The 22,627-nt window shown below is 46.7% G+C and overlaps 1 protein-coding gene across 18 annotated transcripts in view; it reads right to left on the reverse strand.

Moving 5' to 3' along the window:
- The window catches only part of MAP2 (microtubule associated protein 2), a 345,989-nt gene that overhangs the window by 226,452 nt on the left and 96,910 nt on the right, over window positions 1-22,627 (reverse strand). The window lies entirely within an intron of this gene.

Consider the following 22,627-nt stretch of genomic DNA (forward strand, 5'->3'; position numbering starts at 1 on the left):
GGGAAGCCTGGGAGAGGCAACGGTGAGGGAAAGGATTTACTTTCCTTGTGTTAAGATCCAGAGGGACTGGGTCTTGGGGGTCCCCGGGCAAGGTTTTGGGGGGACCAGAGTGTACTAGGCACTGGAATTCCTGGTTGGTGGCAGCGCTACAAGTACTAAGCTGGTAACTGAGCTTAGAGGAATTCATGCTGGTACCCCATCTTTTGGACACTAAGGTTCAGAGTGGGGGATTATACCAATGACATTGGTGTGCAGCGTGTGGGATAGACAGATAAGATAGAATCCAAAACCCAGTGAGGTTTTATTTCTCTCCCTGCTAGCTATCTGCAGGCAGACTGAGGTTTGGATTTAGAAACAAAGCCAGCAGGATTTTTTCTCTTTCTCTTTCTCTGCTAGCAGTGTGTAAAGCAGGCTAGAGGAGATTGCTTTTAAAAGCAAAGGTCTGCAAGTTTTTTTGGTCTCTCCTTTCTGAGTACTCTGAAGGCAAAGGCATTAGGGTTTAACAAGGATCTTTGTTAAAACAAAGGGACTCCAGTTGTGAGTCACCATACACCAGCAAAACACATTTGCAAATGAATGGTTTTTTTCTTTCTAACTCTGTCGGGAATAGCTAGGCAGAAGGAGTTAAAAAAAGAAAAAGACTCTGTTGCTAAGCAATCCGAAGAAGGCAACAGAAAAGCAGCATTTCAGGCAGTAAACACCAGAAGGCACCCCAATACAAGAAAGCAGAAACCATGACTACCAAGGACACCCTGAAACAAGAAAGGACAAAACTGGAGGCAGAGGCACAAATCAAAGACGCAGACCACAAGCGAGACATGGAAAAGAAACAAAAAGAACTAGAAATAAAACAAAAAGAGATGGAACTGAGAGAAAAAGAAATGGAGCCGAGAGAAAGAGAAAGAGAGGCTGCCCACAGGAGAGAGCTGGAGATAAAAGAAAAAGAGAGGGAAAGAGAGAGAAAGCATGAACTGGAATTAGCACAGGCTAAATAGAATAACACAGCCAACCCTAACAACCCTTCTCCAGTTATTGTTCCACATCCCAAGAAATTTCCCACCTACAAGGCAGGTGATGACACTGAGGCCTTCCTAGAAAATTTTGAAAGGACCTGCCATGGGTACAGCATCTCTGAAGACCAGTACATGATAGAGCTGAGGCCACTGCTCAGTGGACCCCTAGCAGAGGTGGTGGCTGAAATGCCTAAGGAGAACATGAATGATTATAAACCAAGGCCAGAATCAGAATGGGGCTAACACCTGAGCATGCCCGTCAGAGGTTCAGAGCCCGAAGGTGGAAACAGATGTGTCATTCACCCGACACGCATACCACATTGGAAAGAATTATAATGCCTGGATATCAGGAGCCAATGTTAAATCTCTGGACGACATGCACCTCCTAATACAATTGGAGCAGTTCTTAGAGGGTGTTCGGGAGGAAACAGAAAGGTGCATCCTAGATGGGAAGCCCAAAACTGTCACTGAGGTGGGGGAAATTGGAGCCAGATGAGTGGAAGTGGCAGAAAAGAAAAAAGCTACTATCAAGGGGAGCGAATATCAAAGGGGTCACACCGACAATAAACCCTATACCCGAGGGCAACCCAAGACCCCACCTGCAACCCCAGGAAAGCCACCGACTCCCTATTCTCTCACCTCACCAATCTCCAGTTACCCACCTCGGCTCAGTTACCAGTCAGCTGGGCGATGCTTTAAGTGTAATTAACTGGGACATATAAAGGCCAACTGCCCCAAGAACCCCAACCGAGTGCAGCTCATTACACCACCATCACACCAAAGATCCCCAGGCCCAGATGCCACTCAAATACCCTTGGAGCGAAGGGAAATTTTGAGAGTGGGCGGAAAGAAGGTTACCGCGTGGAGAGACACGGGGGCACAAGCGTCAGCTATACACCAATCCTTAGTGGACCCCAAATTCATCAACCCAAAGGCCCAAGTGACAATTTACTCTTTCATGTTACAAGCTGTAGACTTACTTACAGCTGAACTGCCTGTCCAGTACAAAGGCTGGTCAGGAAAGTGGACTTTTGCAGTCTATGACAATTATCCCATCCCCTGCTACTGGGGAAAGACTTGGCCAACCAGGTAAAGCGGGCCAAGAGGGTGGGAATGGTTACAAGCCAGGCAAGCCTCCAGACCCATCCCTGTTCCTGAACCATCCACAGAGGCCCCGTCTGTGTTAGCAGAGACCCAGACAGAGGTAGTGGACCCGGATCCCCTGCTAATGACTGCAAAAGCCACAGTACTTCCAGTCCCAGACCTGGACCTGGAAACGCAACCAGCACCAGAACCATTGCCAGCACTGACACCAGCGCTTGCAAACGCATCTTCAACCCAAGCCAGAGGGTGCCAGCGAGCCTGAACTGGCAGAAGCAGCAGACCACCATACCCAAGAGGCTCAGCCAGAGCCTGAAATACCACCTGGTGCACCAGCGGAGAGCAGTTCACCAGCCACGAAAACAACCCCATCACCTACATCGCTTCCAGAGGGACCAAGCCCAAGTCCACAGTCTAAGGAAGAACTGGTGTCTCCAGCCTCCAGGAAACAGTTCCAGACTGAGCAGGAAGCAGATGACAACCTTCAGAAAGCTTGGGCGGCGGCATGGAGCACCCCACCACCTCTCAGCTCTTCTAACCAATCCCGGTTTGTTATAGAACAAGGGCTTTTATATAAGGAGACTCTTTATGGTGGACACCGGGAAGACTGGCATCCATAAAAACAGTTGGTGGTTCCAACTAAGTACAGGGAAAAGCTCTTAAGCTTAGCCCATGATCGGATGATGGGCCATGTGGCCATGCTGGGGTGAACAGAACCAAAGACCGGTTGGGGAAGTCCTTCCACTGGGAGGGGATGAGCAAGGATGTTGCCAAGTATGTCCGGTCTTGTGAGGTGTGCCAAAAAGTGGGAAAGCCCCAAGACCAGGTCAAGGCCCCTCTCCTGCCACTCCCCATAATTGAGGTCCCATTTCAGCGAGTAGCTGTGGATATTCTGGGTCCTTTCCCGAAAAAGACCCTCAGAGGGAAGCAGTACGTACTGACTTTCGTGGACTTTGCTACCCGATGGCCGGAAGCAGTAGCTCCACGCAACAACAGGACTAAAACTGTGTGCTAGGCCCTAACAGACATTTTTGCCAGGGTAGGTTGGCCCTCCGACATCCTTATGGATTCAGGGACTAATTTCCTGGCAGGGACCATGAAAGAACTGTGGGAGACTCATGAGGTGAATCACTTGGTTGCCACCCCTACCACCATCAAACCAATGGCCTGGTCGAAAGGTTTAATGGAACTTTGGGGGCCATGATATGTAAATTTGTCAATGAACACTCCAGTGACTGGGACCTAGTGTTGCAGCAGTTGCTGTTTGCCTACAGGGCTGTACCACATCCCAGTTTAGGGTTTTCACCGTTTGAACTTGTGTATGGCCACGAGGTTAAAGGGCCATTACAGTTGGTGAAGCAGCAATGGGAGGGGTTTACACCCTCTCCAGGAACTAACATCCTAGACTTTGTAAGCAACCTACAAAACACCTTCCGACACTCTTTAGCCCGCGCTAAAGAAAACCTAAGGGATGCTCAAAAAGAGCAAAAGGCCTGGTATGATAGACATACCAGAGAGCGTTCCTTCAAGGTAGGAGACCAGGTTATGGTCTTGAAGGCGCAACAGGCCCATAAAATGGAAGCATCATGGGAAGGGCCATTCACAGTCCAAGAGCGCCTGGGAGCTATTAAGTACCTCATAGCATTTCCCAATTCCTCCCTAAAGCCCAGAGTATACCACGTTAATTCTCTCAAGCCCTTTTATTCCAGAGGCTTACAGATTTGTCAGTTTACAGCCCAGGAAGGAGATGACGCTGAGTGGTCTGACGGTGTCTACTATGAAGGGAAAAGTGACAGTGGCGTGGAAGAGGTGAACCTCTCCACAACCCTGGAACGTCTGCAGCGGCAACAGATCAAGGAGTTGATGCACTCTCCCGTGAAAGTTTCCCAGAATCAACTGGTTAAAAATTGTCCTTACAATGTAAATAATCTTGTAGTTTTACATAATTAGTAGTATATGAAAAGGTGTATGTGTTTATTAATCTGTTTATTCTAAAGTTCTAGGGAGAAATCACTGCAAGTGTGGTTCCACACTGTCAGCAATTTGGGGGGCGTGTCATAAACAGATAGTTAAGGGTTAATAGAACAGGAGTACTTCATATCTCTTTTGACTGTAAAGGGTTAACAAGTTCAGTGAGCCTGGCTGTCACCTCACCAGAGGACCAATCAGGGGACAGGATACTTTCAAATCTTGAGGGAGGGAAGTTTTTGTGTGTGCTGTTAGTTTTTGGTGGTTGTTCACTCTGGGGGCTCAGAGGGACCAGACGTGCAACCAGGTTTCTCTCCAATCTCTTTGATACAGTCTCTTATATATCCAGAATAGTGAGTACTAGGTAGATAAGGCGAGTTAGGCTTATGTTTGTTTTCTTTATTTGCAAATGTGTATTTGGCTGGAAGGAGTTCAAATTTGTATTCTGCTGAAAGGATTTCACTTTGGTACTTGTATACTTAGGCTGGGAGGATATTCCCAGTGTCTATAGCTAAAAGACCCTGTAACACATTCCATCTTAAATTTACAAAGATAATTTTTACTGTTTTTTCTTTCTTTAATTAAAAGCTTTTCTTGTTTAAGAACCTGATTGTTTTTTTATTCTGGTGAGACCCCAGGGGACTAGGTCTGGATCCACCAGGGAATTGGTGGGGAGAAAGGAGGGAAGGGGGAGAGAAAGGTTAATTTTCTCTCTGTGTTAGGATTACTTTCTCTCTCAGGGAGAGTCTGGGAGGGGGAGAGAGAAGGAGGGGGGAAGGTGAATTTTCCTCTCTGTTTTAAGATTCAAGGAGTTTGAATCACAGTGATCTTCCAGGGTAACCCAGGGAGGGGAAGCCTGGGAGAAGCAACGGTGAAGGAAAGGATTTACTTTCCTTGTGTTAAGATCCAGAGGGACTGGGTCTTGAGGGTCCCCGGGCAAGGTTTTGCGGGGGGACTGGAGTGTACTAGGCACTGGAATTCCTGGTTGGTGGCAGCGCTACAAGTACTAAGCTGGTAATTGAGCCTAGAGGAATTCATGCTGATACCCCATCTTTTGGACGCTAAGGTTCAGAGTGGGGGATTATACCAATGACAATCTTGTTATGCATAATTGTTATTCATTGCTAGGAATGGTTGCTGGGAGCCAAAAGCACAGAACAGATCGAGGATCTATATTATGTAAACGTTGTTAAAGTAGCTCTGTGTTTTATATGTTAGTATAATATTAAACCATACTATTCCACGAAAAGCTGTAAATCTGCTGAAACTGACACCATCCAGAGGGCTTATTACCAGGCAGAATTGTCACAAGGGATGGATCGGAAATGAGATTTCCGTGGAGAGTTCTGCTTCCTACTTTAAGACCTAACCATTCATTTTACTTATGCAGACAGTTTTAGTGACTTGTCAGGATTGATGGCCTGGAAATTCTATCCACCTGCATGGTAGAGCCCATGCTGGATTTTTTAAGTTACCATAATTCCCCAACTCCTTATTATTATTTTTTATAAAATAGGCAAGAGTCCCTTCTATTTACAACATTTCAGCAGCAAAACACTGCCAGAGTGTTAAAAATCAACATATTTCTTTTTATGGCTTGATCCTGCCAGCTCCTAACGGGTACTGCATATCTTCAACTACTACTGATTTCAATTGGAGTTCAAAGAAGTGACAGCGACTTACAGGATCCAGCCATAGATGCCAAGTTACAAAGCACTAAGCAACTCCTTAACTTCAGGCACTTGCTTAAGCCCATCCCTATTCAGCAAAACACTTAAAACCAAGCGAGTGCGTAAAAGCATTGCTGATTCAGGGCTGTAATTCTACTTCCTTTTGGTTACATACTATTTCATCAAACTGTATTAATCATACAGTGCACAGGCAGATTCACAGTAAACTTAGCCTTGCTTTAGGAAAATAAATGTTAGTAAAATGGAGTATTATATCCATTAACCTCTTACATGCAGTACATAAAAGGTGCTGATTGGGATTAGATGTTGGCAGCTGTCACTGAGCTGGTGTTAAAAGGAAATTTTATACGTATTATGTTATTTAGGAGTTCTCATTCATTCAGGAAAAATTCACAACATTCGGGGGGGGGGGGGGGAGGGGGAAGAGTAATGAACAAAAGTCCTGCCTAGTCTGAAGGCATATGTGTATTAATTAATGAGAGCAGCAGGTACAGTGCGTGCATCCATATACCTGCTAATTGCAATGCTAGATCCTCTTATTCTGGCACACTTTTCAATTATGTAGGAGTTCTTCCTTTCATTCTAGATTGTTATCGCATCCCTGTCCTCACAGCAGCACCTCCAAAAGCCCTGAAGAGGTGTTTCTCTCCCCGTTCCCTCCAATCAAAATGAACTGGATTTTGTTTAAGTTGTATGGTTTGATTTCATTTGGGTTCTCTCTTTTCTTTAAGTGTGGCGTTATTGCGGGTTAGAGAAGTGGTATTTGCATCCTGCTCTCTGCAGGCACTGAGGTTTGTGGTTTATCTGAACGTCTGAGGGTGAGTTCCTGACACAAGTTGACTTGCATAAAAAACGTGTGTAAGAAGCCTGATCCAAAGACAGCCTTTCCACTGACTTGTTGGCTTTGGATCAGACCCATTTTGTCTACTGTAGTTCCCACAGCCTTTCCCCTGACTTCTGTCTCCAAATCTGCCCTGAGAGTTTGAGCTCTTCAGATCAGTGACCAGGCCTTCATGAGTGTCTGGAAAGGACCTCGCACATATAGCGTGCACTACTATAGACAAATAGCAAACAACAGCAACAACAACGGCTCTGATTCAGCGAAGTACATAGGGATACTCTCCTGACTTGGAACTAATAAAAGAAATACATTAACAAACAATAATAAATAAATGAATCAATAATAATAAAATAATAAAAATAATGTGTGCGCCAATTGCTGAGAAAGCTGTGCCTCACAAACATGAATCCCACCCAGGAGGCTGACAATTCCACTGTCCCAGTAGCCTGAACTGGTATTTAACTGGAAACCAGTGAAGCGGGCACAGCATAGTGATCCCAGCAGCTTGTGCTCCTGAGCAGTTGGGCTGCAGTGTTCTGGACCAACTGTAGTGTTGCTAACGTTGGCAATGTCTTATTTAGGCATGGGGAAATGACAACAAACAAACATGTAGGACATATGTACATGAATGGCCATGGCAAACCTGGAACACGACAAGAGGGGGACCAATCTTTTCAGCAGCCAGTGGCAGCCACAAATGGGAAAGGGACATTTGACGTGGCCTAGAACCAGCAAGGAGTCCAGGGGAGTCCAGGGTCTTGACAATCTGAAAGCAGACAGCCTCTTCCTCAGTGGGAAAGAGTATTAAAGAGGCGGGGAGTTCTTTGGAGTGCTTCCATTTTCCCACCAGCCTTCTGAGCTTCATCCAGTTGTTGATCTCAGCCAAGCTATTAAGTAGCAGCCCACTGTGGCTTTGTATTGTGAACACTAGACTTGTTGATAGAGATCTTCAATGAGTAAAGTGTATGTATAATTCCTATGGTATTAATTGGTCAGCTACTGGTAGTTTAACCCCCAAACTCTTTTTAAATCAAGCCAAAACTGTACTCTGTGCAGAGTTTTACACACACACACGATTTAAACAACATTATTAAGTTTGCAATGTCAAGTGCTCAAAAGTTAGGAAATGCCAGAATTAAGGTTGCATTATTTACTGCACACTGTTCAAACCCTGCTCTGAAACCTGAATTAATAATTTTGCCCTGAGCTTTTTGATGGTGCTCATCACTACAGTACCTGAGTTCTTCAAGACATGAATGAATTTACCCTTTAAGCTGAGGGATGGTATTATCCCCATTTTACAAATGGACAGAATGAGGCACAGAGTCAAAAGTGTCCACTAATTTGGGTGCCCATTTTGAGCTGCACAGGACCTGACTTTTCAGAGTTCTTACCATCCTCTAGCACTTAAGATTTTTAAAGCACAGTTCCCATCGACTTCAGTTCCAGCTTGAGTGTCCAGCACTTCTACATATCTGACCCCCTCAGGGAATTTACAGCAGAACCCACAACAACCTGTCAATTTCCTGATGATAATGGCACTTTTGCGAGATGAGAGCTGTTTTATTTTTATTTGTTTTCCCCCAGATGCTAGCTACCATGTGAGACTGTAGTGGAGAGGCTTCATTTTCAGTGGCTGTCATCCCACGTACCCATCAAAGCAACCATGACAACACAACTGTTCTTTGAAGGAAACCTGAGCCAGTGGGACAAGCAGCAGTGATTGAGTTGTGCTCAAACAGACCCCCGAAAAGCAACACAGGACATTGAAAGGGCCAGATTTTGGCTAGAAGAGGCCAGTGAATTAATGTAAAAGAGATTCCTTTTGGCAGCCACCAGAGACAAGACAGCAACATTTGAGGGAGAACCTTTCCTAGCTCACACAGGATCAGGCCGCAGAACAAGTGGCAGCTGAAGAAAAGGATGGGATTAGAGAGGTCACGGCTTTCAGGACTGTAATTGTAGCAAATTTACTTCATTTTACAACTCTGTATTATTAAATACCAAACAAGCTACTTGATAACACATCAGTCCACACCCATGCATCTTAACGGATTTTTTCCATAAATGTATCTTTTAAAGTAAGATTTTGGTCAAGTTAAATTAGACATTGAACAAATGAAACACGTGTCGTGTTGTGTGTCATGTCACTTCAGAGCAGAGCTAGGTCATGATAAACTGAAAAAGTTGACTCTGGTCTCTATAATGAGACAAAAGCAAATTCCTGGATCTGAAGCCCTCAAAGCAAAATCTGGACTCAGATCTGAATTTGGTATATTAGGGCACATCTCTGATATACTCAGGAGTATGTTGGAAGCACTTGGCTGTATCTAGCGACTGAATAAGTGACTCAGCACAGTCAGCTCACATGGGGCCTCATTCTCTGCTCACTCACACAGGTGTAAATCAGGAGGAACTCCACTGAAATCACCTGAGTTGCAGCAAAGCAAAAAAGTGAGAGAATGAGGCCGACTGAATGGAAAATGCCCTCATGTGATGTTTTATGCATTACATAAAACATTCAACTCATTACAGACTCATAAAAACGTGTGGTTTATATCCCTTTTAAATAGTACTCGCTGTCCTCATAAAAAAAGGACACAAAAAAGGCAGATGATATCAATTTCATGCACAAATGGGAAAGTGGATCGCTTTAGAGTTCACACTAAGTTCTGTGAGTGTCAAAGAAAGGATCAGAAATATATAAGCTGGGGAAAGGAACAAAAGATACAGATGGGGAAATGTGAGTTGCAGAGCTGAAAGGAAAACATGCATCTAAAGATACTGTTACAGTCCCAGAGCCTGATTCTCAGTCCCAGCTCCATCCCTGCACTGCTCAGAGGGGGCACAGGCTGGCCAATCAGGCATTCCCTCAGCAGCAACTCTCAGCTGGGGTAAAGCCAACAAACGCAGCTCCTTTGCCAGCTGCCAGTCCCTTCCCAGCAAAGAGAATGTGTTGCTAGGCCAGGTCTGGCCTGAAAAAATTCCCTCAACCATCCCACTCTGGTGGGTGGGTCAGCTGGTGGAGGTGATTTCTTTATGCACAGCCCAGCTTCAGCCGTGCATTTCTCCTTCCTGTGAAGGAGTCAAGGCAGCACAGTGGAACACTGCAGCTTATTAGCAGGCCTCACCCCACCGACACATCTCCTGTCTTGCAGAGGGTGAGGAGACGTGAGGGCATCTTTTGAAGCTATGGTCAGGGGATGAGAAGCTGCCAGCCGCATGGTACAAATGCAATGAAGGAGACAACTGACTGACTACTAGGGGACTGATAGTATTGGTGAACTAGCGAGTAGCTGGTTGAAGGCTGTGAATAGGGTAGAGCGGCCTATAATTCAGATTGCAGCCATGGCTTTGGCTGGCTCCTGCTACTGGTCCTGACAATGATTTGGCTCCTTAAAAAGCTTCTGGGAACCTCAGAATTTGCCCCAGAGAGCCCTTGATGTTTCTTACTTAGCTGAAGTAGCACTGTACGATGGGCTGCCATCCACACAAGCACCAGTAAAGATGTGCTCCTTGAAACCTCCATTATTTCTCAAGCACCACACCCTCTTCATTTTCCCCACAGAGATCTCCTGAAGTGCTCCCCCTCCACATAAACAGCGCTCCTTATTCTTCTCCCTTGTGGAGAGTGTGCAAAATGACTGGAAGAAAGAAAAACACCACAGCTCAAGTGAGCTTCAGTCATGGAAGAAAAACGACGGTTACCCACTTTTGTAACTGTTGTTCTTCGAGATGTGTTACCATATCCATTCCAGTTAGGTGTGTGCGCGCCGCGTGCACGCTTGTTGGAAGATTTTTACCCTAGCAACACTCGGGTGGGTTGGCTGGGCGCCCCCTAGAGTGGCGCCGCTATGGCTCTGGATATATACCCCTGCCAACCCAACGGCCCTTCAGTTCCTTCTTGCCGGCTATTCTGACAGTGGGGAAGGAGGCTGGGTTTGGAATGGATATGAGCAACACATCTCGAAGAACAACAGTTACAAAGGTGAGTAACCATCTTTTCTTCTTCGAGTGCTTGCTCATATCCATTCCAGTGAGGTGATTCCCAAGCCTTACCTAGGCAGTGGTGTCAGAGTGAGATGTTGCAGAGTGCAAAACTGCTGAGCCAAAGGCTGCATCATCCCTGGACTGTTAAACCAGAGCGTAATGAGAGGCAAAGGTGTGGACCAAGGACCAGGTAGCTGCACAACATATCTCCTGGATGGGTACATGAGCCAGGAAGGCGGCAGATGAAGCCTGAGCTCTAGTAGAGTGAGCAGTGAGGTGGCTCAAGGAAACATGAGCCAAGTCATAACAAGTACGCATGCATGCCACCACTCAAGATGAGATCCTCTGGGAGGAGACAGGTGGGCCCTTCATTCGGTCTGCCACCATGACGAAGAGTTGTGGGGGGGGTTACAAAAGGGTTTTGTGCGCTCAATATAAAATGTGAGCACTCTACGGACGTCTGGGGAGTGCAACTGTTGCTCCCGTCGTGATGAATGTGGCTTCAGGAAGAAGACCAGAAGGAAGATGTCCTGGTTTACATGAAAGGCCGAAACCACCTTAGGAAGGAAGGCTGGGTGTGGTCGCAACTGCACCTTGTCCTTGTGAAACACAGAACACGGTGGGTCCACTGTGAGAGCCCGAAGCTCAGGGACTCGTCTGGCCAATGTAATGGCTACGAGAAAAGCTGTCTTCCAGGACAGGTATAGTAGCGAGCAGGTTGCTAACAGCTCGAATGGGGCGGACATGAGTCTGGTTAGGACCAGGTTGAGGTCCCAGGTTGGGGCGGGGCATCGTGCTTGGGGGTATAGGTGCTCCAAGCCCTTGAGGAACCTAGAAACCATAGGGTGTGAGAACACAGAGCGTCCACTCTCCTCTGGGTGGAAGGTAGAGATGGCCGCCAAGTGCACCCTCAATGATGATATTGCTAGGCCATGCTGTTTGAGATACCAGAGGTAGTCCAAATTGGTGGGGATCGAGGCCTCGGTGGGAGTGATATTCTGCGTTTCGCACCAGCAGGAGAAACGCTTCCACTTGGCCAGATACGTTGACCAAGTGGAAGGTTTCCTGCTACCCTGGAGCACTTGTTGTACTGAGGCAGAGCAACGTAACTCGGACTGGTTTAACCACACAGCAGCCATGCTGTGAGGTGAAGGGACTGCAGGTCTGGGTGGAGAAGTCTGCCATGGTCCTGAGTTATGAGGTCTGGGCAAAGAGGCAGGGTAACTGGGTTGGCTATCGACAGGTCAAGCAGCATGGTGTACCAGTGCTACCTGGGCCACGCTGGAGCGATCATGATCAAGTGAGCTCTGTCCCTGCAGAGCTTTATCAGGACCCTGTGAACCAGCGGGAATGGTGGAAAGGCGTAAAGCAGTTGGCTCGTCCATGGCCTCAGGAAAGCATCCGAGATCGAGCCCGGGGAGGGGCCTTGGAAGGAGCAGAACATCTGGCATTTCCTGTTCTCGCGGGAAGCGAAGAGGTCTATACGGACAAAGCCCCACTTCCAGAAAACGGAGTGAATAATGTCCGGACGAATCGACCACTTGTAAGACAGGAAGGATCTGCTGAGTCGATCCGCCAGAGTGTTCCAAACGCCTGGGAGAAAAGACGCTACCAGATCTATCGAGTGGGCTATACAGAAGTCCCAGAGCTGGAGGGCTTCCTGACAAAGGGGGGAGGACCGTGCCCCTCCCTGCTTGTTTATGTAATACATGGCCGTTGTGTTGTCTGTGAACACTGAGACACAACGGCCTTGTAAGTGCTGTTGAAATGCCTGGCACGCGAGGCGGACTGCTCTCAGCTCTTGGACATTGATGTGCAAGGCCAGCTTCTGAGATGATCAAAGACCTTGAGCGCGAAGATGACCAAGGTGGACACCCCAGCCGAGAGATGAGGTGTCCGTCATCAGGGCCATGGAAGGCTGGGGTGGGTGGAACAACATCCCTGCACACACCAGGGAGGGCGTCAGCCACCAGTCAAGGGAGCCTAGGATGCTCGGGGGAATGGTGACTATCATGTCTATGGCGTCTCTGCCCAGGTGGTATACCGAGTTGAGCCAAGATTGGAGGGGACAGAGACGTAGCCTGGCGTGTTTGGTCACGAACGTGCAGGCAGCCATCTGACCCAATAGACCGAGATAAGTGCGAGATAAGTCGTTGGGAAGTTTTGTAGGTTTTGGATAACTGTTACCATCGCCTGAAATCGAGTCGGTGGTAAGCAGGCTCTGGCGAGACTGGAGTCCAGGATGGCTCCAATGAAGTCTATCCTCTGTGTGGGAACCAGATTGGATTTGTCTGTATTGATCATCAGGCCTAGTCGTATGAATAGGTCCTTGACGATGCCTACATGATGGGTGACTTGTGTCTCGGAGGTCCCTCTGATGAGCCAATCGTCGAGATACGGAAAGACGTGTTCTGGCGGCGGCGGAGGGAGGTGGCGACTACAGTCATGCACTTTGTGAATACTCTCGGTGCTGTAGAGAGGCCAAACGGTAGGACCGTAAACTGGAAATGCTGACGGTTGGCTACAAATCGGAGGTACCGCCTGTGGGGAGGATAAATGGTGATGTGAAAATACGCGTCCTTCATATCGAGGGTGGCATACCAGTCTCCGGGATCCAAGGATGGGATGATGGTCCCCAGGGATATCATGCGGAACTTCAACTTTATCATGAACTTGTTGAGTTCTCACAGGTCCAGGATAGGTCTGAGACCTCCCTTCACCTTGGGGATTAAGAAATAGCGGGAGTAGAACCCGTTCCCCCTTTTGTTTTCTGGTACTTCCTCTATGGCTCCGATGGTAAGGAGTGTGTGCACCTCCTGTAAGAGGAATTGCTCGTGAGAGGGGTCCCTGAATAGGGACGAGGGTGGGGGGTGGAAGGGAGGCGGCGAAATAAACTGGAGATGGTACCCAAGTTCCATCGTCCGTAGGACCCAATGAACTGAAGTTAGCTGGGACCACGCAGGGAGGAAAAAGCAGAGGCGGTTGGAAAAGGGAGGTAAAGGATCCTGGAAAGGAACTGGTATGCCATCCTCGGGCGCACCTTCAAAAGTTTGGCTTTGGGACTGTAGGTGGTTTGAAGGGACCTTGATTCTGGCCCCCTTGGGATCCAGACCGCCACCTACGATTGCCTCGGCAGCGTCCTCTGCCGAAGTCCTGTCTCGGTCTAGGTGGGGGATAAGGGCGATGAGGCTGGGGACGGAAGGACCTGCACTGAGTCACCGGGGTGTGCATCCCGAGGGAACGCATGGTGACCCTGTTGTCCTTAAGGCTCTGCAGCCTGGGGTCAGTCTTTTCAGAGAATAGACCTTGACCGTCAAAGGGCAGGTCCTGTATGGTGGTTTGTAACTCAGGCGGAAGGCCTGAGACCTGAAGCCATGATATCTGCCTCATGGCAACACCTGAAGCCAGGGTTCTGGCTGTGGGAATCAGCTGTGTCCAGGGAGGCCTGGAGAGAAGTTCTCGCCACCTTCTTCCCTTCCTCCAAAAGGGCAGCAAACTCTGGGTGGGAGTCTAGGGGAATGAACTCCTTGAATTTCTCCACTGCCGTCCAGGTATTATAATTGTACCTGCTGAGCAGGGCGTGCTGGGTTGCCACCCTAAGTTCGAGGCCCCCAGTAGAGTATACCTTGCGGCCCAATAAGTCCATGTGCCTAGCCTCCTTTGATTCTGGGGCAGGAGCTTGCTGGCCATGTTGTTCCCTTTCATTGATTGATTGCATGACAAGGGAGCAGGGTGCATGTACAGGTACTCATACCCCTTAGAGGGTACTATGTACTTCCGCTCAACTCCCCTGGCACGGGCGTAATAGATGCTGGAGACTGCCAGATGGTATCGGCGTTTGCTTGTATCGTGTGGATAAACAGCAAGGCCACTCTTGCGGGGGTGTCAGCTGACAGGATATCCACCACTGGGTCCTCTATTTTCGAGACCTCCTCCACCTGAAGATTCATATTCAGGGCCACCTGTCTCAGGAGGTCCTGATGTGCCCGCAGGTCAATTGGAGGAGGGCCCAAGGAGGATGTCCCCGCCACCACTTCATCTGGAGAGGAGGAAGAGGAAAGGCCAGGGACAAGAGGGTCCTGCGTGGGCTCCTGTTCTTGAGCAACGTCAGTCTCAGGTGGAACTTTAGACACTGTCGGCTGAATGAGAGCCTCCTCTGTAGCCGCGGGAGGGGGGCGGCTGACCATTACCTCCGGTATCCGGTGTTCCGATGGTGCGGAGCGGGATGGCATTGGAGGCACACCTTGGGCTTGATGGTATGCCCAAGGTGTCCAGAATGACCACTGGTCAGGTCCCTGTTCCTGGGTCTGGGTCTCCTGAAAGGCCAGGCAATGGTCCTGTGCACAGGAAGCACTGTCCACGTGAGAAAACACAGATGTGTGACGAGATGGCTAAGGAGGTGCTGAAAACCCCTGGGAAGGGTCACAATCTCTAAACGACCCTTTGCCTGTGTGGCACCAGAGAGCGGTACCGGTTACCATACCGGTACCGGGAATGAGATCATGACCTGCAACCGGAGCGGTGCTGGGAGGTCGACCGGGATCTGGAGCCTCAACATCGAGAGCGGCTGCAAGAGGTGCGGTACCGGGAATGGTACCGGGAGCTGGATCGGTGCCGAGAGTAGTGGGCCGGTGAACAGGAAGTGAGTGGTGCCGCAAGTGCGACCAGTACCGAGATGGAGAGCGGTGCCGGGACTGCGAGTGGCGTCGGGACCGGGATCGGCGATGGGACCGACAGCACCGGTGGGACCGTGATCATGATCGGTGCCTCTCGATGGTGCCGACAGAGGGTGGCCTCAGCAGGGCAGGCTTGCCTATCGATTGAATGACCCTCACCGGCGATGCTGGGGGTTGAGGCAGCGCGGACTTCATCAGGGCGATCAGCTCCCTCGCCGTAGAAAAGGTCTCCGGCATGGAGAGAATTGTGAGCTCAGCCACGGCACGCTCCGGGGAGCTTTCAGGTGCCGGACTTGACGGCCCTTGCGGGACCGGAATCGATGTTGCCGAAACTGTCGGTGCTGCGGCGGGTGTCAGCGCCGGGAAGTCCGACTTAGGCGGGTGCTCCAACTGCGGTGCAGGTGGCACGGAAGCCGCAGGAGTCTCATGTTTCTTAATCCGCGGAGAGAGGGAACGGTGCCGAGCAGACGACGGTGCAGGCGATGGTCGGTGCTGAGGAGCCTTACTGGTACTGGCTCGATCTGGTGCCAAGGAGACGCTTCTGCTTGATATGGACTGTCCAGCACTCGGTGCAGAGGGCAGAGGAGTAAGAGCTGCCTCCATCAGGAGCTGTTTCAGACGGAAGTCCCGCTCCTTCTTCGTCCTGGGCTTAAAGGCCTTACAGATCCGGCACTTATCTGAGAGGTGGGATTCCCCGAGGCACTTAAGGGAAGAGTCATGGGGCTCTCCCGTTGGCATCGGCCTGTGGAAGGTCGAGCACGGTTTGAAGCCTGGTGAACCGGGCATGGGGCCCAGTATCGGGTGCGAGGAAGGGGCTAATCCCCGAACCCGTCAACTATATACACTAACTATAACAAAGAAAGAATAAAACTAACGATAACTATAGAATTTACAACTATATACATGAGAATTAATAAAAGAACTACGAGTAGCTAGGGAGGTGGAGATCAGCTAAGCCGCGCTCCACTGTTCCAATGATCGACATGGGCGGTAAGAAGGAAGTGAGGGGCGGTTTGGTCGGCAGGGTTATATATCCAGCGCCATAGCAGTGCCTCTCCAGGGGGTGCCCAGCCGACCCACCGAGTGTTGCTAGGGTAAAAATCTTCCGACAAGCGTGCATGCGGCGCACGTACACCTAATTGGAATCAATATGAGCAAGCACTTGAAGAAGAATTGGATTTCTGAGAACAAGGAAAATGTTAGGGTCTGGGTTTGTTTTGTTAACGGAAATTAAATGTTATAGACAAGGGTCCAGGCATGTTACATTCACACCATTTCAAAGCTTCAAATGTTTGTGCTAGAACAGGGAAGAAATAGGCTTTGTGTGAGTATAACATTCCTGTCTCTGGTAATAATTTAGATACTTTTTCCAATCACTGACATGTAATCTGGGTTTCCCAATACAAGAGGAAAGGGATAAATAATATACAGAACTATCCGTATGGCAGTCTCAAAGCTCTGCACAAATTATAGGAATGTTGGAACTTCCACAGTGAATCAGACCAGTAATCCCTCTAGCCCAGTATTCTGACTGCAACAGTGGCTAGCCCCAAATGCTTCAGCAGATAGCAGCTATGTGAATACATTGTACATGCTGTTCTGTTCCCTTTGAAAGTCCACTGGCCCTGAAAGACGCTAACGTTCTTTGTACAATTTAGGTGGAATTAAAATGGAATTCCGTCTGCACAGCAGGAAATCCCTCACAGAATAGGTAGACTTTTAATTGGACATACAGCAAGCATCAACATTCAGAGTGTGCTCTGGCTTCAGCCTAGCAAAACACTTAAGCACGTGCATAACTTTAATCATATAAATAGTCCCACTAAGATTATTTGTGCTTATAAATTAAGCATGTGCTTAAATGCTCCACTGGATCCTCTGTCTTTCTGAAACGATGGGAAATAACGTACTGTCCATTTGCAGCGCAGTGTTGTTATACATTCATACACTAACTTTGCTACTTCAAAAACAAATGCCTTCGAACATTCTTCATGAATCACTAACAACATGGGTAATTAGAAATTTTCAAACAGTTATTGGGGGGGTTATCGGAGTACAAAATGAAATTTAGAAAGCATGAAGTAAATTTCAGGTTCCAAGATTTCAATAACAGCTCCAGGAGTTGTTATGAAATTTACCACACATACCAAAATAATAGCTTCTGGGCTGAAGCCTAGCATGAGAAACTTCAGCCCAAAAGGTAATTTACAATCAATTTACTAACATTGGGGATGATTCACAGCAAACACCATTTTCACCTTTCCTCCAAGCAGTTCCCTTTGGAAGTCTCATGAATAATATTTTGCGTTCACTATACAAACATCACATGCTTTATAGCATTTTCTATTTTGTAAATTCAACTCAATCTGCTGGTGCAGCAATGGACCCTCTAGCTGTGCCTGGTAAAAACATGGAAATGCTGCTGTCTTTTTTTTAAATCTCAAAAAACAAACAAACAAACAAATAAATAAAAATAAAACGGTGCAATACTGTGATGTCAGCTCAAAGTCACTCTCTTCTCAACCTCCCCAGGTTTTCGTTAGTTCTAGTGCTTTACTGTAACAGAAAAACTTTGCCAATACTTAATGTGAGGAAGCTATTCATCAGGGCATCACACTAGCATCGCATATAAGCACATGCTTAACTTTCAGAACATGGGTTGTCTCTTTGAAGCAATGTGAATACATATTTGCTTAAAGTTAAGCATGGGTTTAAAAGCTTTGATGGATCAGAGCTTAAAAAAAGGTAGAAGATAAAGGACAGCCTGGCAGATATTTACAAGTCAGATAATGTGCAAGGACTTGATCTAATGGGAGGAGGATTTAATTGTTGTCAGATCTGACTTTAATGGGTTCTGGTTCAGGCACTATCATGGTTGCAAATCTTAGTAATTACACATCTAACTCCCTTATTGTGGGTGCAAACCAGGTAACTAGGGCCACGTCCAGACTAGGAATTAAAATCGATTTTAGATACGCAACTTCAGCTACGGGAATAACGTAGCTGAAGTCGAATTTCTAAAATCGAGGTACTCACCCGTCTGGACGGCGCGGCATCGATGTCCGCGGCTCTCCGTGTCGATTCCGGAACTCCGTTCGGGTTGATGGAGTTCCGGAATCGATGTAAGCGCGCTCAGGGATCGATACATCGCGTCCAGACTAGACGCGATATATCGATCCCCGAGCAATCGATTTTAACCCGCCGATGCCGCGGGTTAGTCTGGACGTGCGCTTAGTGGTTATATGTCAGATTATGATTCTTCATTCTGTCTGTGGTCCCAAAAATACAGGCCCAGTTTTTGAAGGGACATGTTAAGGTTGATCTTCTGGCAGGCTGGAAAAGAAAGAGAGAGAGAGAGAGAGAGAGAGAGAGAGAGAGAGTGTCAAATTCACCGTGGGTGCTACGGGATGCATTGACTTCAATGGAAAAGGATGAACTGGGTCTTTTATCACATCTGAAGATGTGGCTTTAGGAGCCAGACTAAAAAAACAACAACCTGTGGCCTGGAGGTGGGGGCAGGGAGGGTGAGGTTCAGAAAAGAACAACATTTATGTATTTATTTTATTATCTGAATGAAAAACACAATGCTCTAATGTTTGTAGCTCCTGTCTGGGAAACATTACATGTCACTAAATTGATACGCCTTCTATTAGTCTTCTACGTTTCTGACAATGAAGGTGCTATCCAAGCAAGATTTCAATTAACCTAAAATAGTGTCCATGTCCCAGTCTCCAGCATGACAATGAATCTTCTCTTGAAGGGCTCAGAGAATCCTAAAGCTCTCTAAGAAACAATCTATGGAGACGGGCTTTCAGCACCTCCTACCCTACAGCCAGACCCAGCTACCAATGAAGCCAACGGAAAACTCCCACTGACTTCAATGGGAGTTGGATCTGACCTAAATGACCATCTCTACTACCTTTTTGAACTTTTACTTGGGATTAATTTCATTTCCTCATTTCTCTGTAAATTCAGATCTCCTTCTCCATGTTAATTTACATGGTTCTTTCAACCCCCGCATTCCTCAGGGGAGATCTTCAGTTGGTGTGAATCTGTGCAGCTCCATTGCCTTGAGTGGAGCTATACCAATATAAACCAGATAACATTGTGGCCCATCACTGAGGACCAGATACAGCAAACGCTTATGCACATTCATAACTTTACTCATATAAGCAAAAATATGCATGTTCATAACCATCTGAAGGATTGGGAACAAAATTATTTATGCTGCAAGAACACGGAACTGTTTGGTCACCACCATTGCCCAACATCTATAAATACAGTGGCCAAAATTCCTCTCATTTCTACTGCCCTTTGCTCTGCTGATGCCTCTTGTATTACAGGGCTTAAAAACCTGCATCGACTTTAATCAGACCACACATTATCCTCACGCCTTTATTCGTATTTTTTGCACACTGTAGATTGGTTGGAGTGTAATAAACGCTACGTTAATAGAATACCAGGCAGAAGTATCCTTTTAAGAAAGAGAAAGTAACTGGAGAAAAGAAGATAAAAATAGAACTGGCTGGAAACCAGAAACCACAAGAGTTGGCTTACAGGAAACTACACTAATCAATTACCACACTGAAGATTTTTTTCCCATGTATTACAGAGGCAAAGTGAGCAGCTGTATACAAAAGAAATACCACAACACAAGACTATCTAGTCTGTAGAGTTTACTGCTAGGATGTGTGTTTTTCTAATAAGCAAAGCAAGATCCTCTGGGTAAGTGGGTTCTCCAGCTGAGTTTTAAGGGGGCAGATATTGTAAAGTTATTGCAATAAATGAACATCATCCAATATGAAGCCTCATACTCTTAACTCATATACTTATAACTCTTCACTAAATGTCAGCAGTCCCACTGACTTCAATGGCACTCTTCATGTAACTGAGCCATATTCACGTTTGTAATGGTTTGCACGCTCAGGTCCTAACATTCTACTCAGTTGCAGGGAAGGTTTATTAAACCTACTTTCACTGCATCATTCTTACAAAGCTTAAAAGCATATTATTTAACCTGGTTTCTGGCGAGAGGCATACCTTGCCTAGTGTTTTTTATATAAAAAGCTCTAGTATCAGCAGAATAGAAAGTCAGCTTTTCCCCTGAAATAGTTACATTTTCCATAAGGATTAATGGTGCTGTTTTTTCATTACCGGATCTAAGACACAGATGACTACAAATCTGGCGACAGGTAAATTTCCCCTCCTCCCCACTTTGGAGGACTTTTGTGACAGACAATCCATCAAGGATTTTGAACAGCTATTGACAATTCAAACACAACTGAACACATTTTTATGTAAAGGAGTAGTAATAAGTCCAAGCACTTACTAGTAGCACTTTTCATCCATATATCTGAGATATGGTAAATATAATTACTCCTATTTTACAGATGGAAACACAGTGGCACAGAAGAAATGAAGTTGCTCAAGGCTGCCAGCAAGTCAATGGTAGCGTCAGACCTTGAACCAGGTTTCCTGACTCCCATTCTATGGTCCTGTCTAGTGGGCCACTTTGCTGGCATGTGTAAATATATGGCAAACATATCACATAAGGTACTGTGGGATTAATCCAAAGCCCATCAAAGTCAATAGGAGCGTTTCAATTGACTGTGGATCAGGCCCTATATTATAACAGTAAATAGTCACCCCAGTAACAAGTGTTTTCAATCATGCTGCAAACTTCCAAAACAATATTCATTCATTTCAGGCTCATTCCACTAATACCTATTTCTCACAATGTGGTTAGTTCTCATTGTTCAGCTTTAGAGTGAAAAGTTACTTCCCCCTTCCCACTCACACCCACCCCATAATAGGTTTTCAGCTGGTTTTATTTTTGGTTGGTTTTCTATAGTTCCTAAGGGCCAGGTTCCATCACCCTCACTCCCACTGAGTAGTACCTTACGTGGGGAGTAGTCCCGTTGATTTAAATGAAACCACAGACTGTAATGACAGTAGAATCTGGGTTCTAAAATAGTAGACACAATAGAATATAAACAACAAAGAACCAAGATTAGCTCTGGTTCAGCTTCAGGGAAGTTAACTGAGTTGAAATCACTTAAATCAGGGCTGAATTTTGCCCATAACAACAGATTTACTGGGGAGGAGAGTGGGGTGGAGAGAGAGGTCACATGGAATTTTGCTATATTTTATTTATGCATAATGTAAAGTGTGCATTGAATAAAGCAAAGAATGGGCACCTAACCCAGGATGCACAGTCCTGTGATTTCAGCTTGGATGAGCGTATGCTGCATAGCAAACAGAGTATCCAAACCTCTCTGTTTTACTTGCATAAGGAGCTCATCTTCTCGCAGGTGCACAGCCTGAACAGGCATGACTCTGAACCACCAGTCACCGCCATTTCCTCACGCAACAGCCATGGAAGGGGGCAGAGCAGGGGACCGCAGAGGTACACTGGACACATGGCAGCTTGCTTTCCCTTTACGTTCAGCTTGTCTTCCAAACTACAGTTCTGCTACCACTGATAACTACTTACTTTTTAAATCAAAAATATTTTAATTTATATTTGAAAACAAGTGAAAAGTTCAGAGAAAAACCCACATCTAAGGGGAAACCACCATTGCCAATACTCATTATAAAATGCATTTTAAAAACTGTGGAGAAATAGATCAGATCAGAACCCTTTTGTTAAGGGAAGTCATTATATTTCAGCCATCAGCACACAAACTGGGTGATCTGTGGATTTCTATGGCTACTTCTATTCAAAGCCATTGGAAATTCCCCTTTAAAGTCTTAAGCGGTTTGGGTTCTGGATACTTGAGAGACCACCTTTCCCTCTGCACTATATCCAGAGCACGGAAATTAATTGAGAAGCTTGAGGTAGCCAACTCCACCCGCAACTGTTATAACCAGGATGGGTCTTCGAGAATAATTTTCCTCCCTGATCCACTAAAGCTGGGATTTGGTGACCTTCACAACATGCTGCTAAGCTCACTGTTTTCCAGATCTTCTTCTGGGGAAAGGAGTGATAGGTAAAATCAGGTGGTGTTTATTCCTATACTCATATTAGTTTTCAGGGGATAGAGAGATTTTCTAGCATGAACAGGCCTTTGGGAGGCCTGTCTTCTTATATACCATATATAATCATAGAATCATAGGAGTGGAAGGGTGAAAAAGTCATTACTCCAGTCTCCTGCACTCAAGGCAGAACTAAGTATTATGTAGACCATTCCTTACAGGTGTTTGTCTAACCTGCTCTTAAAAATGTCCAATGATGGAGATTCCACAAACTCTCTAGGCAATTTATTCCAGTGCTTAACTACCCTGACAGTTAGGAAGTTTTTCCTAATGTCAAACCTAAACCTCCCTTGCTGCAATTTAAGCCCATTG

This window comes from Gopherus flavomarginatus, chromosome 10 (genome assembly GCF_025201925.1).
Source record: "Gopherus flavomarginatus isolate rGopFla2 chromosome 10, rGopFla2.mat.asm, whole genome shotgun sequence".
NCBI classification, from domain to species: Eukaryota; Metazoa; Chordata; order Testudines; family Testudinidae; genus Gopherus; species Gopherus flavomarginatus.